Here is a 15165-nt window from a genome sequence, read left to right on the forward strand (position 1 = left end):
TGATACAATGACCCCCATTTCCATATTTGCACAATCACTTGTAGTATGAAAATAATAATACCAAAGAAAATAATGGGCTATTCCTCTTAAAATTTACACTACCCCAGGGGGAGTATGTTTTTCAAAAGTAACTAGTCAGAGTTAATCATTTTGAAACCCATACTCCCTCTGTATTATGGCTTTACCTATATCTTCCACAACTGGAGTGAGTAGTTCAAATAGAAGTCACCCAACTGAATATTCTATTCAAAACTCATACTCCCTCTGTGGAAGACTTTAGCTAAATATTCCACAGGGGTAGTGTGGATTTTAAATGGAATAGCCCAATCCTGAAGGTGACTGTAGTATTAGCACAATTTATAAATAGCTGAATCAAGTTTTCATCTGCATCTGGTAACACCTTAATCAAATAGGGCTTCCCAGCTAACCCATCCCATCCCACCCCAACCCACCCAACTTTAAAAAATGTCCCTGTTACCATACAAAATAATCTACACCCAATTTTGATAATCATATACAATGTACATAATTTGTACACACATTACAATTTTCATAATAATATTAATAATCATTGTTTTTATTAGACTAGATGAAATTTACTAATATTATACACAAATTGTGGACATGGACATCATAGTCTTAGCATTATATCATCGCCAATTTTGCATAATGCCTAATTTGGTTCAATCATTATTGTTTCTATGTGGATTAAAGTGAGCTCGATAGGAACACCTTTGGTTGGAAATTGGCATTAGGCAGTGTGCAAGACAAACAAAAATAACAATAATATAATCTTCTGGCAAATTGTATCTAGAACTAGATACTTAAGCTCCCTGCTTCACAATTGGATTTTAAATTAATGTACCATCATAATTCTAAACAATTTGGTTCAACTTAAGGGAAGGGGTATGAACGTTTGGACAGTATTTATTGTGGGACATTACGAGCACATCAGACATATAGAATTGCATTCTGAATACGAAGAATGTCCTTCTGATATCAAATAATTTTGATTTTTGAAATTCGCAATGTAATACACATTTTATGGCAAATCATTAAAATTGATATTTTTGATATTTAACAGTACTTGAAGTAAACTTTATAAATCTGATGATTTATACTTAAAGTGTATGTAGGTGGGATGAAAAGCCTGACGATCAATTGAAAATTTTGACCTTTTCGTATTGAAGATATGGATTTTTTTTCCCCAAAACACCAAAAAAAATAGGTCTTTTGGGGGAAAAACCCATATCTTCAATATAAAAGGTCAAAATTTTCAATTGATCGTCTGCTTTTCCTCCTATCTACATACACTTTAAGAATATATCATTATATTTATAAAATTTATTTCGAGGACTGTTATATATCAAAAATTTGACAAATATCAAATTTTAATAATTTGTCATAAAATTTGTATGGCAGAAATTACTCTTACGCAAAAAGTAGCACAGGATGTCAAGATCTAGCACAATAACAATCCATTGTCATCTGCAAATGGTACTAAAGTTTGTTCGGCTTATATAAGGCGTGTACACTAGTTGTGTGTTGTGTAATGCGTGACTGGCGCACGGTAATTATGTGCATTTATTAAACATGTGTTGGGACTTCAATAACAGGCGCAGTAATAAAAACCGAATAATTTCGCCTCTTATAAGCCGAACAAACTTTAATTATGGCTATACAGCGCAGGGTTGCCAAAAATGTGTACATGTTGTTATTTGATGTAAAGATGTTAGATACTCTTTCAAATCTCATGTGTGACACGATCTGATCCACTCAAACCAAAGTTGGGAATGTTGACAATTCAGTTACGTACTTTTCATCATGCAATGGGCTATTCCAGTTGGAATCCATATACCCCCTACGGAAGACATGACTTTAAATCTCCCTCATAGGGGTGTACATTTCAAATGAAGTCCCATATTTAGGTCACCCCACATCCCTTGAGTGAAAGATTAAAGTCATGGGCAGTATATGGATTTCAACCAACCATAGCATTGTTCATACAACTTGGAAGCAAATTCATACAGTAAACCCACATGAAGTATCAACTGTTTTTTGGTATAAAAAATGTGCCTTTTTACTGTTATTTGCCAATGGTACATCAAGCTATGGCCGACAGCGACTCTAGGACCAATGCCACAATTGACTTGCAACACATCTTCTGAACTTTCCCACATTCCAACTCAAACTGAACTGAATATAACTACATTACAATGGGTTACAACCAAAGATGCATTAAAGAATGGCGTAATCACAAATTTGCAAAGTCCCTGCAGTTCTATGTAGCTATTTTTCTTGCATATTCATGAGGACATATTGTTCCATTGCACATATGTCTAACAATTGCACAGTGTTTTGTGCCCTTACGTCAAAGCCAAGATATTACAATTTGAAGACACAAAGTTTAGAATTTCAAATATGACTTTTAAGCACTTCATGGAACAATTGATCCTCATCAATGGATAAGTTAGGACTGCACAAATGGGTGATTCATCTCTTCTTTGATTTATCTTTGTACAATACATGTACATAACAGTATTTCCATTGGCTACAAGTTGGCCCAAAATAATGGCTCACCTTTATCAAAGTTGTCAGTTCCACTCACTGGTGTGCGCAGCCATACCTAGATACAGTATTATCTGTATTATTATTATTAAAGTTTTGCTATTTTTGACAGGAAATCTTGTGACGCATCCAATTGTCATTTTTGGCACTTGTAATATAATATTTAAAACCTTACTGAACATTTGAAATTTAGATTTATAAATTTTGATATCCAATATCTAACAAATGCTGAAAAAATAGAAGCCCATTTTTATGGCATGGTGAAGCACATGACATAACATAAACCATGCCACGGCTGAACTAATCCATACCATTCCATTCTGGAACAAATCGTTGTCTATTCACTTGTATAGTATACATAACTCCATCAAGAACATCACAAAATGCCCTACTCATATTAATATTAAAAATATAAACAAAAATGTACATAAATGACATATATATTTTTTATCTATTTATTCATATTTTACAAAATTCAAGAGGCACCTTGTAAGACAACTAGGCATACAAAATGCAGAAAGCTGAATCTTGGTCAGCGATCCAGTTACCACAATAGGAATTGCTTTATTCTGTGTGGAGGTAACTGGATTGCTAACTAAGATTCTGCTCGCTACATACAAAATAGCCCTTTGCACAAGATGAGTCCATTATGCCAAAGAGATTAGACCCAGAGAATACAAACTCAGAATTGTGTAACGCTACACTAAATCCGCCATCTTGGATTGTCACGCTTGGAGACCAAAGTAGTGTACCTTCTGCATTTATCGGCAAAAACCTCACATTGAACAATATTTTGCGTCTTTAAGCTTAAAGTGGAAGCCCCACTTTTGGTTCAAGTTCCTTAGGGAATTAGTCAAGGTCAAAATTTTTCCATGTAAATTCTGTTCTGTCTGTCATCAGAGTAACAGGTGCATGTCAGTTCTTCTGTGGAGAACTGACCAAGCGGGGCTTCTTGTTTAAGTGTTAAAAGGTGTTCTGTGTGAACCACTTAGCGAGCATTGTTGGCACGATGCATTAGACACAGAATGTAAACAAATACGCACTTCAAATAGAGGTTTACTGTTTGCGCATAGCAAAAATAATCCGGAGGTACCCTATTTTACCGTCCATGAGAGACAAGCAAACATGGTGGAGTTGGTACTCTTTGGTCCGTATGCACAAAAGAGTTAGACCGGGTCTTAAGTTAGACCTGGTCTAAGTGGAATTTAGTTCCATCAGAAATGGTCCTTTACTCTTATTTTTTTCATAGAATAGCTAGCAAATTCTGAAGATTTTAATGCAATGTTCAAAAATAGTATAAAAAAAGTTAAGCAAAGTAAAGGAAAGTGTCCTTTCTCCTTGGACTAAATTCCACTTAGACATGGTCTAACTTTAGACCCGCTCTAACTCTTTTGTGCATACAGACCTTTGGGTCTAATCTCTCTGGTCCATGCATTTTCTGTCACTGCTCAATCTTTCAGCTCATCTGGAAATGAACTGTGGCAAGACTTGCCTACATAGGCCACTTGCAACAGGATTTTACACATCGTCGTTGGGCAGGAAAAACCTCCTATGTACAATTGTACATTTTCACTTACTCATTTGGCAAAACAGGGAACAACACAAAATGTTAAGTTTGAAGGTATTCCCATCTTGCAGGAGCCACATAAACTGCCTAACTGTTCAAAGATGTTGTTTTTTATAAGTTACGTGTTTGATCTTCACTGTAAATTGAAAATACCTTTACATTTTGTACTGTTCCCTGTTTTGCCAAATGAGTAACAGTGAACATTCATATAGGAGGTTTTTCCTGCCCAGAGACGACACGAGCTGTAAATGTGAATGACAATATTGCATGTATACCACCAAACGCCTATAACCTGTCATCAGTGCTGCCAGTTGCATTGTAAGTTACCTCTATTAAATAAATCACACAAGGAGGAAAAAAATAATAATCCAATTACAAATGAAATTGGTACAAAAAGTCTGCCATGCTAATAATGATTTAAGCCGCAACATGCCAGAGACCTTCATAGTGATGCAGTTTGTGTATTCTAGCACCATGCTTAATCTCTGCTTGTCACAGATGGCAAAATATTTTATGACTGTACCCAATACTTAGCTACAGATCAAGATTCAGGTTCTTGCATTCATGTCCTCTCAATGAGCATCAACAGCAGGGCAATTCGCCAGCAAAGTGTTACGTGTAATCCGATTATCACCATTTCAACTGGATCATGCTTTTAAGGTCTGCACCACGATCGAAATGATCGCAACACAAAGTCTATGGCATGTACTACCAATTCGAAAAGGTGCGTGATCCAGTTACCAGGGAGTTATGTAACAACTTCGCTGGCGAATACAGCAATATGTTTAACAGTTTTTTTACACAGGGCACAGTTCACCGACCTCACATTGACCTCAATTTGTTAATGCACTGATGATCTCTGCCAATGAGAAAGTATCTTCTTTTTTGACAATTGTTTCTTTGAAATATTCAAAAAAGAAAGACAAGATGCCTTCTTGCTGGAAACTCTCGTTAATAAACAAGATTATGATACCATTTGTTGAAAAGATTGGTACAATCAAATTTATATAATTATTGCTATGATTCTCTTAAATATACCATTCTTATCTTAAATCTCAACAGTGCATTTAACCAGTGGTGCCGATGACTGTCAACAGTGCATTGGTATGGATTGAACCTAAAAATTATTACTGAATAATAATAACTGGGAAGGATCATTTCTGGTCAACAAGTATGCAGCATTGGGCTATTCTAGTTGCAATCCATACACCCCCCTATGGAAGGCATTCATGACCTTAATCTCCCATAAAGGGAAATCCAGTTGAAATCCATACACCCCCTATGGAAGATATGACCTTAATCTTCCACAAACGGAGTGTGAATTCCTAACTGGGTTACCTGAATGGGTGACGCCATTTGAAATCTATACCACCTGTTTGGGAGATTAAGGTCATGTCTTCCATGGGGGGTGTATGGATTTTAACTACAAGAGTGCATTTTAAGGTTACAACTGTTAAAACAAACGCGAGGATTTGAACTAAATTTCACATCTTTAAACCATACAGCTTTTGAAGCACAGTGCACCAACATTCATATCCTTCACAATTTGTGTCACAAATCTTCCTTATAAAACACACATTGCCAATTCCATAATATTTCAATTGCTGTTACTTCATTTATTTTGTTGGTATAGAAGAATCTGAAGTGGACTTTAAACCATTGATTTTATAGCTATCACACTAACTCTCAACATATCAACAAAGACAAAAGCTATATACCATGTGCTAAATAAACATAGCATAAAGGGAGAGAACAAACACTCTGCTTAGCCAAACAAACATGATTTAGTTTTAACAACATGAGTTGCTCGGATTTCAGATTGTACAAATGAGTTTCCACACAGCGCAGTCATGCAATTCATTACCTTTCTGCAAATTTACACATACTAGATGTTAGTATTCTTATGTTTGCTTAGGGGGCTGCAGTAAATTGTATCGTGATCGGAGTTTATCCTATTTAGTATACTGGGTATACACACCAAAAGTCAATACATTGATACCACAGCACTTTTCTGCATCAAAGTAACCTAGATATGTCATTGCAACACCACCACCTCTGTTTTTCCACAGAATCACACTTTATTCTGTTAGATGATGTGTTGGAATGACACATTTCAAATTCATATAAAGTGAGCTTGATGCATCGCAATTAAAACAACCCTTGATTGTTTTCAATTCTACATGTAACAGTAAACTTCCATACTGTGTATGTGCTGAAAATGTACTTGCAAATTTTTTTTAAAGAAGCTGAACAAGTTTGCAAAAATAGGTATTTTGGTGTAATCACAGTTGCATGTCACCACTTCATGGCTCTATGACCCACCTTTGCACAGCATTTTTTGTGGGACATGAGAGCACATCAGACACACCAAAATGCATTCTGAATATGAGGAATGTCCTTCTCATATCAATTTTTTTTTTAAATGTGCGAAATATTAAATACAAATTTATGGCAAATTATTACAAAATTGACATTTTTGACATTTAACAGTCCTCAAAGTAAAGTTTATACATCTAATGATATGTACTTAAAGTGTATGTAGCTTGGATTAAAAGCCGACCATCATATGAAAATTTAAATATACAAAAGGTCAACATTTTCTTTTCCTCCCAACTACATACACTTTAACACATCAAAAAGACATGCATCATCAGGACATTCCTCGTATTCAGAATGCAATTTGGTGTCTGATGTGCTCTCAAATCCCACAAAAATACTGTTCAAAGGTGGGTGACCGAGCCCTTAACAAAGCATACTAATATACATTAAATCAAGAAATGGTATTGCATTAAGAGTCCCCAAACATGTAAATTCCTGAGCCCATCCATTGTAAGCAAACTTTAAGATTTATACAGCAGCGTACATAGCATACTTTAGATGCGTTGCACACACAGGCTTAATCCCCTGAGCACTACCTGCCGATCTAACATTGCCTCTGATTGGTCAATTACATGATATCTTCAATTTAATCACCAATCAGAATGGAGCTTTGCAAATAATTCACCCCAATTTTTTTGTGTGGTGAAATTATTCTAACAATGTTGCTGATTGGTCCAATTGATAATGAAAACTTCTTTTTGACCAATAGGCAGGTAGTTCTCATGGGGTTAGGATCAATTAGCAACATCAGATTTAATGCAAGAATGTTATTGCCTAATTGTCTAAAGTAAAACTCACCTAAAGCATTGGATAAGAGGTATAAATCACTTTTCCTATAACCTGTAACACTGTTTGCTCATTTTGGTTATTTTCATTACAGGTACGCATATACTTTATGTAGCCAGTTTTGTGCATCTGACAAAATGCTGTTGAGAGTGTTTAGTAAATAGTACAACTGACTAAACATTGTACACTTTTATAGGTTAAAGCTTGTTAGTGTCCTCTTCCCATTAGCATTAAACACTGCGACTGTGTAGGGTTTCAATAGCCTTACCAACTGACAAATATATAGAATAATCTCATTCCAGCCAGATGGTAAGCCCATTGCAGCCATACATGAAAACACAGTGTCATGGTTGTATCAAAAAACCTGACGTTTTCTGCTTTTCTTCTGTTGCACTACACATAACATTGACTGTGTCAAGAGGTCAACTCTTGAGTACTAAAATAAAATAAAACTCAAGTCGACTTTCTTGGTGCACACTCAAAGTTAACATGTGCATTGTAGCCTGCATACATACATGATTCTGAGTTCTGTAGCGCAGACAATAATGCTCTCATCATATAATAACATACTCTCTTACTCTTACAACACCTTCCTGTTCCCCTTGCCAATGCATGTATAAATCTCTGCAGCAACCAAACTGATGACTGTGTAAGAGACTGCCTGGCACGCAGCTGCTATATGGTGTGACCTATGGAACGATGACATAGATGCATAGAGGGCGTTCTATCTCAATGTGATGGTGGTACGGGCGGAGGATCTCTTGTTATACCTGTAAAAAAAACAAGTAAAAATATGCTTCATTAATTATCTAATACCATTACAAAGCAATTAAAATGAGGTTTGTCTCGGCTTCCTGCATGCATGGGTTTTGTAAGTCCAATTTTAGCGATTTTTTGTCTTCATGTTTTTGAGGGGCTTTTTTTTAATTGTCAAGAAAAAAATTACAAATTGGCTGCATATATTATACCCTTTATTGACTTAAAACAAGCCAAAATGCACAGCGATTAGGGTTTTGGCCAAAGGAGCCTGAAGCAAACTTTTTTTGCCCAACTAATAATGCAATCTGAGGACTAATATCTAACTAGACCCTTCTTTGGATGTACATTACTAGCATGGTCATTGCTGTGTACTGTGGATATGTAGTGATCAGCCCACATCATAACCTAAGTAGTCTTAGAGGGAAGAGACTGGTTATAAATAAAGATATGGTATCAATTCCAATTAAGGAGGATGGTCTCATTTCACCACATCCTATCTCCTTTATAATTCTCTGCATGTGGAGTTCATTTAAGGGACAAAAAACTTTTCTACATTAGGCCAAATAAAAATAAAATGTTGTGTTGCCCTCAGCAACTGACCCTAAATCCTGAAAATTAGGGTCACATTTTTTTGATTTTGACAGATATATTTTTAAAAAATAGATGATTTTCACTTTAAATTAATATCTTATTGAAAGAATAGTCTTAAATTAATTATCTAACAAGTATCCAGTAGTCAAAATCAACAAATGTCCCTAATGGAAGAAACAAAATTTAATATTTGTGGGGATGATTTTTTTTTAATTTGCATTAACCTATGGATACTCTGGTCGAGGATACAGTAAAGCACATGATTTTTGTGGTACAAAATGTTCACAATTTTAAAATGACCATAATTTTTGCAGCATGTAATCTTCGCAAAATTGATACTTTTTCTTATAGGCCTATAGGAAAAAACCTTTGTGAGCTCAAACATTTCCCGAATCATGTCACTCACAAAGTTTGCAAAAATTTTCACTCATGCAAACATTTTATGCTCAACATATAGACCACTTGACATCACTGTTTATCAACAAAGGCGAGGGACTCGTCTGTCAATATGCTTGACCGAGCCACCACACTCTTCAATGGCTTTCTTGTACTATATGAAATGTGGTGGGCGATTTAAAATGCACATGCCCTCAGCAAACTACGATGCGTACGCACACTGCACAATGGAAATTGTCATAATGCGCACGCATACTGCCGGGCAATGACGTCACATGCCAAGTGGTCTATACTTTTGCACATTAAAAACAACACAAGTTTTCAACCATTTTCAACATTTCAACCTGAATATTTCACATCCAATATAATAAAACTTTTCCTTTGTTAACCAAAATCTTCACTTTCAGAGGTAAAACAACGGCATGTCGGACTAGGCTTTCAACTAAACCATCCTCCTTTCACACATTTAGCCACCCAGGGACCTGAAGACAACTTAATTGTGCAATACATCATGCAACATGCCTGTGATGTGCACAGTTCCTTTGTCATTCAATTGCTGTGTGTGGCCATAATCCATTGCAAAAAGGCTTGTACACCAGATGAAACAAAATATCGCAAGACAAAAATGATGTGGTAGCAACCTTAAAGATAGATGTTCAAGTAAAATGGATGGCATGCTTAAGATGAAGTAACATCTCAAATCAGGATCAAAATACATGCAAAACAGATGTGATGCATACATGTAAAATAAATAGTTTCATTAACTGTTTCATCTGCAAAGTTCTGTAGAAAGTTCACTAGGAAGTGCAAAGTCAAAAGCCATATGTTTTTAGAGAACCACAGCTAATGTTTACCAATTTGGTATCTTTATGTTGAGCTTACTTCGAGTTGTTTCCTTGTTTCTGTTTACAACTTTTAAAGTTAGTTTGTGAAAGTTAAAATTGCCCTCATATCATTCTTCAAGTACACAACATTCCCCTCACATGCATGTATCTTTCAGGTGGCAGCATGCACGGTGGCTAAACAGAGCCTGTAGCACATGCACTCACCATCGGGCATGATGGGATATTGAGTTAACTGCTCAGCTGGAACATTACACAGAATCAATCTACAGAAAGATATGACATGTCATCTAGACAAGGGAAACAACAAACTTGATTATCTCATTGTACACCATCACTTCCTATATCCTACATGATCGCAATCATGAGAAATGCATGATGGGATATTGCCGCCTGCAGAGAGATTTCACATACTATGTTATATTTGAAAGACCATGACTCAATCTCAACATTGACAAATACATGTTGTGAAAATAATCAAATTAGTCCAACAATGTACTCTACATTTAAATATCTACTATCTAATAAAACAAGGTACAACCATCTACAGCTTTTCACCTGCTGTACAGCGCATTGAAAACCTGGTCTTATGTGCTTTATAAATGTAATGTTACAACCACATTTGTGTACTCAACGGTACACGCTTAGTATACTACATGTGACAGGTCCGATCCACAATGGCCATGATTTATTTGAAATTACTGCAGTACATGATATTTTACTTGTGCTTCATATACATATGCATGTCACACAAGGCAATTTTCTACAAACACAAACATTTGTTTGTACCCATGTATAATTAAGAGACTGTAACCTCCTAATGCTAATACACTGGATCCAACTGATGGCCAAAATCAACTGCTAATTTCCTGAAACTATTTATGAGTCTCAGTTAAGAGATGCAGTGGATGTACCATGCAGATGACGTCACAAGGCATCTATTGTGGATATCTAATGGCTCATATGATATTTCGCACAAAAAAATAGAGAAACCTAGTTTTTCACCAATAAACAGGGCTTTTGATCGATAAACCTGGTTTACCGATTTGAAAATTTCTTGATTTGAGAAGCAAAATTTTTTCAAAAACTTGGTTTTTTTTTCTCAAAAACCTTGTTTATAGAATTTGAAAAACCAGTAATCGATTTAAAAAGCAAGGTTTTTGATAAACCTAGTTTAACAGCCGAGAAACACGGCTTATCGAATTTGACAAACCAGGTATTACGATTTCAGCAAAAAAACAGGTCGCTCTTTTTTTTTATTGTGCATTAATAGCTGCCATAGACTTCAGATATGCACCCTCACATGGGTAAGCCAGACATTCCTTCTAATTGTGCATCCCCTCCACCTAGTCTTAACATAATACTTATTTCCAGTACATCCCAACCTCTCTTATCCGGCCCTCTCTTATCATGCTTATACCGATCTCTGTTATTCGGCTGTGTGATCTTCACAGCAAAACATGTTTTGAATGCTTTGATGCCTTTAATTTCATGGTCTGAAGCATGATCTATGTACTGCACTCAAATAGCATCTTTCAGTGTTATTATAAATCGCATAGCGAGTAATCTTTAGCAGCCCAATTATATATATAGCACCTCAAGACATAGCAATGCACACTCCAATGCAAAATTACACATAATTCATTTCATCTGGATTTTTCACTTTTTAGTCTTAACCCCGTGAGAACTACTTGTCGATTGGCCAAAAAGAAGTTTTCATTATCAATTGGCCCAATCAGCAAACATTGTTAGAATAATTTCACCACACAAAAAAATTGGGGTGAATTATTTGCAAAGCTCACATTCTGATTGGTGATTAAATTGAAGATATCATGTAATTGACCAATCAGAGGCAATGTTAGATCGGCAGGTAGTGCTCAGGGGGTTAAGGTCCGTTCATACTATCCCGCAATTACTTTGTGGTACGATGCGTTACTGCATTGCATCCTACTGCAAAATACTGCAATGCGGTATCACAATAATGTTAAATACATTTTAACTTGAAAATGCACCGAGTTCCGGCAAAAAGTGATCGATATATTGGGAACGCAACGCAAGTGCAGCGTAGTATGAATGGACCTTTATTGGCCATCATGGATGGATAAGATGAGGTTGGAATGTATTTCAAATGGATCAAACAGTCTTTACAGTGGAAGTTAATTGGATACATGTTGTATATTTTTATCATATGGACCACAAAATTGTATTGATGATGGGAGCCTTGTATGTGTGACTCATGATGGAGTGGCACAATACAAAAGCTCATGTATGCAAGCATATAGGTATGTATCTGATGACAATGACTCAAAGGCGTTGCAAAAGAATTGGGTAAGATGTATATAATGCTCTCCAATGTTTCTACATGCTCATGTTGCCTTCCTCTGTGCAGTGTGATTCAGCTGGTGAGCTCTACTTTTTACATGCATTTTTCAAAGGTCGTCTTTTTAGCACCATGCATGTCTGTTTCAGGAGGCCTGCTTTGAGAACATTGCACCCCAGATGCTCATTATGCCAACACATGGAACTCAAACTGCAGGAATTGAATTTGATAATCGGACTCTGGGTCAGTCTTAGCTAGCCAACCGTCCACCTGCCCGTCATTTTAGACAGGGAGTTTAATGCTTTTGACAGATGCTATTTTATAGGTGTTGAGAAAGGCTATTGACCTTTTTAGTAGACCAGATTAATCTTGTGCCGTGGACACGCTAAGAAGAAGAAGTAGACCAGATTTGCAAAACAAGGCCAAAGCAACACAAATTTGAACTCTCTGAACCCCCAATGGGCTGCAGAAGTCTGGCAAATTAGGACAGGCACTTTTATTCAAATGACAGGCAAACCTCGATTTCTAGCTAAGACCCTGTTCTGGGTAAGTAGTATATATAATGTAGACTGGCAACACCTCTTCATTTTCAATGACATCATTATCATGAAGTATAAAATGCTTTGTCCCTGATCTGAGTGATATTTCTTTTTATATTGTACCATGGCAGCGGATTCTTCTACAATCGTTTCAGTAATACCATATTCGACCCTATTAGTGCCCTGGGTCATTTAAGGGGGCACTTCTTATTTGTACTATGATATGAATTTTTATTTTCCATGGAAGGTAATAATTACAGGAATCCATGTTGCATCCAATGACATCTGATGCACGCATTGTTTTCCTGTGATTTACGAGTCTTGACACAATTCCATGTGAAAATGCTATACAAGTCAGAACAATTCTCAATTAAATACGGTAGTGCCATTAATCAGGCATGAGAATTAATTTCAAGGAAAAAAAAAGGAAAATTCTGGGAAAAAAGGAAAAGGCATGTAAAATATGGCAAAAATGCTCAAAAGCAGGCTAAGAAGAAATAAAAACGCACAAGTTTGGGGGAAAAAAAATGAATTCTTTTTAAAAAAGGAAAATTCTCATGCCTGATTACTTATGATAAATATGATAAATAAACTAGAGCGGTTCTCGGCTTGCGCGGTTCTCGACGCAAAGCGTCGGCCACAATGCCTCCACCTTGAGGCGTATCATGTTGAATGTACCCAACCAAGTTTCATGCCCATACGACGGTTTTTAGTAATTTGACCTCAGATGACCCCTGTGTGAACCCAGATGACCCCAAAATGTCCATCCAAAAATTTAACTTTAAATGTTGACTGTATCCACCAAGTTTCATGCCCATACGACAGTTTTAAGTTATTTGACCTCATGACCCCGGATGACCCCAAAATGACCTTCCAAAAATTTAACTCTAAATGTTGACTGTACCCACCAAGTTTCATGCCCATACGACAGTTTTAAGTTATTTGACCTCAGATGACCTCTGTGTGACCCCAGATGACCCCAAAATGACCTTCGAAAAAATTTGGTTCTAAATGTTTACAGTACCCACCAAGGTTCATGCCCATACGACGGTTTTTGCTAATTTGACCTCAGATGACCCCTAGATGACCTTGGGTGACCTTGACCCACTAACCAAACCTACTGGAATTTGAAGACCGCCAACGACCATCCCTCCACCAAATTGCATCACTGTACACCAAGGTTCATGCCCATACGACGGTTTTTGCTAATTTGACCTCAGATGACCCCTAGATGACCTTGGGTGACCTTGACCCACTAACCAAACCTACTGGAATTTGAAGACCGCCAACGACCATCCTTCCACCAAATTGCATCACTGTACACCAAGGTTCATGCCCATACGACGGTTTTTGCTAATTTGACCTCAGATGACCCCTAGATGACCTTGGGTGACCTTGACCCACTAACCAAACCTACTGGAATTTGAAGACCGCCAGCGACCATCCCCCACCAAATTGCATCACTGTACATCTTACCAGTTACGAGAAATTGCACCCGCAAGCTCGGACGGACAGATGGACGGACGGATGGACGGATGGACGGATGGACGGATGGACGGACGGACGGACAACCAGGAAACATAATACCTCCGGTGGAGGCATAACCTCCGGTGGAGGCATAAAAAATGCACATAAATCAGAGGTAAGTAGTGCACCGTCACCATCTTGCTATGTACATATTTTGCGCAATGATTATTGCTGACAACCTGAATACCTTTCTTTACAGCAGGAATTATTTATGGAAGTTTTTGCCTCCTTAAGGAAATAATTACGTTACATCATTTCCATCCAATTAAACGTTCAATTTCAATGTATCTTATTAAACTTGTGATCTCATGCCACAAAATAGAAACACTGGTGTCAGGCACTGTCTGGCAATTGCCTGCATATATGCAAACAAACAGTCAGTCATCTAACATCATGTCACAGCGCAATTTGACCCCGATTTCTTTTGCAGTCAGCAGGGTTTTGAAGTTGAGTAATAAGGGGCTTCAAAATAATCCCCCAATATTAAATTTGGTTTGCACAAATATTTCAGTAGTTTCGGGACCACTCATGACATTATTTTCAAAATGGTGGCTCTTAGTGGTGAATTTTAACGTCCAAAATCAACAAATTTTATCACTTTTTATAACTTGATAACAACAAAACCCAGCAACATTTTATGCACATCAAATGACAGCTTGGTCATTTGGCTTAATTAAGTTTTGTGATGTAAAGGTGTAAATCTTAAGAACGCCGCCAAGTCTACGCAAAACATAATACAGTAACTACAAATCAAAGCAAGTTTGCTAAAAAAAGGAATGTTTAACTGACTCAGAATATCACTTACTACAACTTATCTGAAAGTTAACACTTGCATCAGATATTTTTGGAAAAAAAAAAAAAAAAGATATTCTGGGAAAAATGTTTAACACC

The sequence above is a fragment of the Amphiura filiformis genome, chromosome 3, assembly GCF_039555335.1.
Source record: "Amphiura filiformis chromosome 3, Afil_fr2py, whole genome shotgun sequence".
Taxonomy (NCBI): domain Eukaryota; kingdom Metazoa; phylum Echinodermata; class Ophiuroidea; order Amphilepidida; family Amphiuridae; genus Amphiura; species Amphiura filiformis.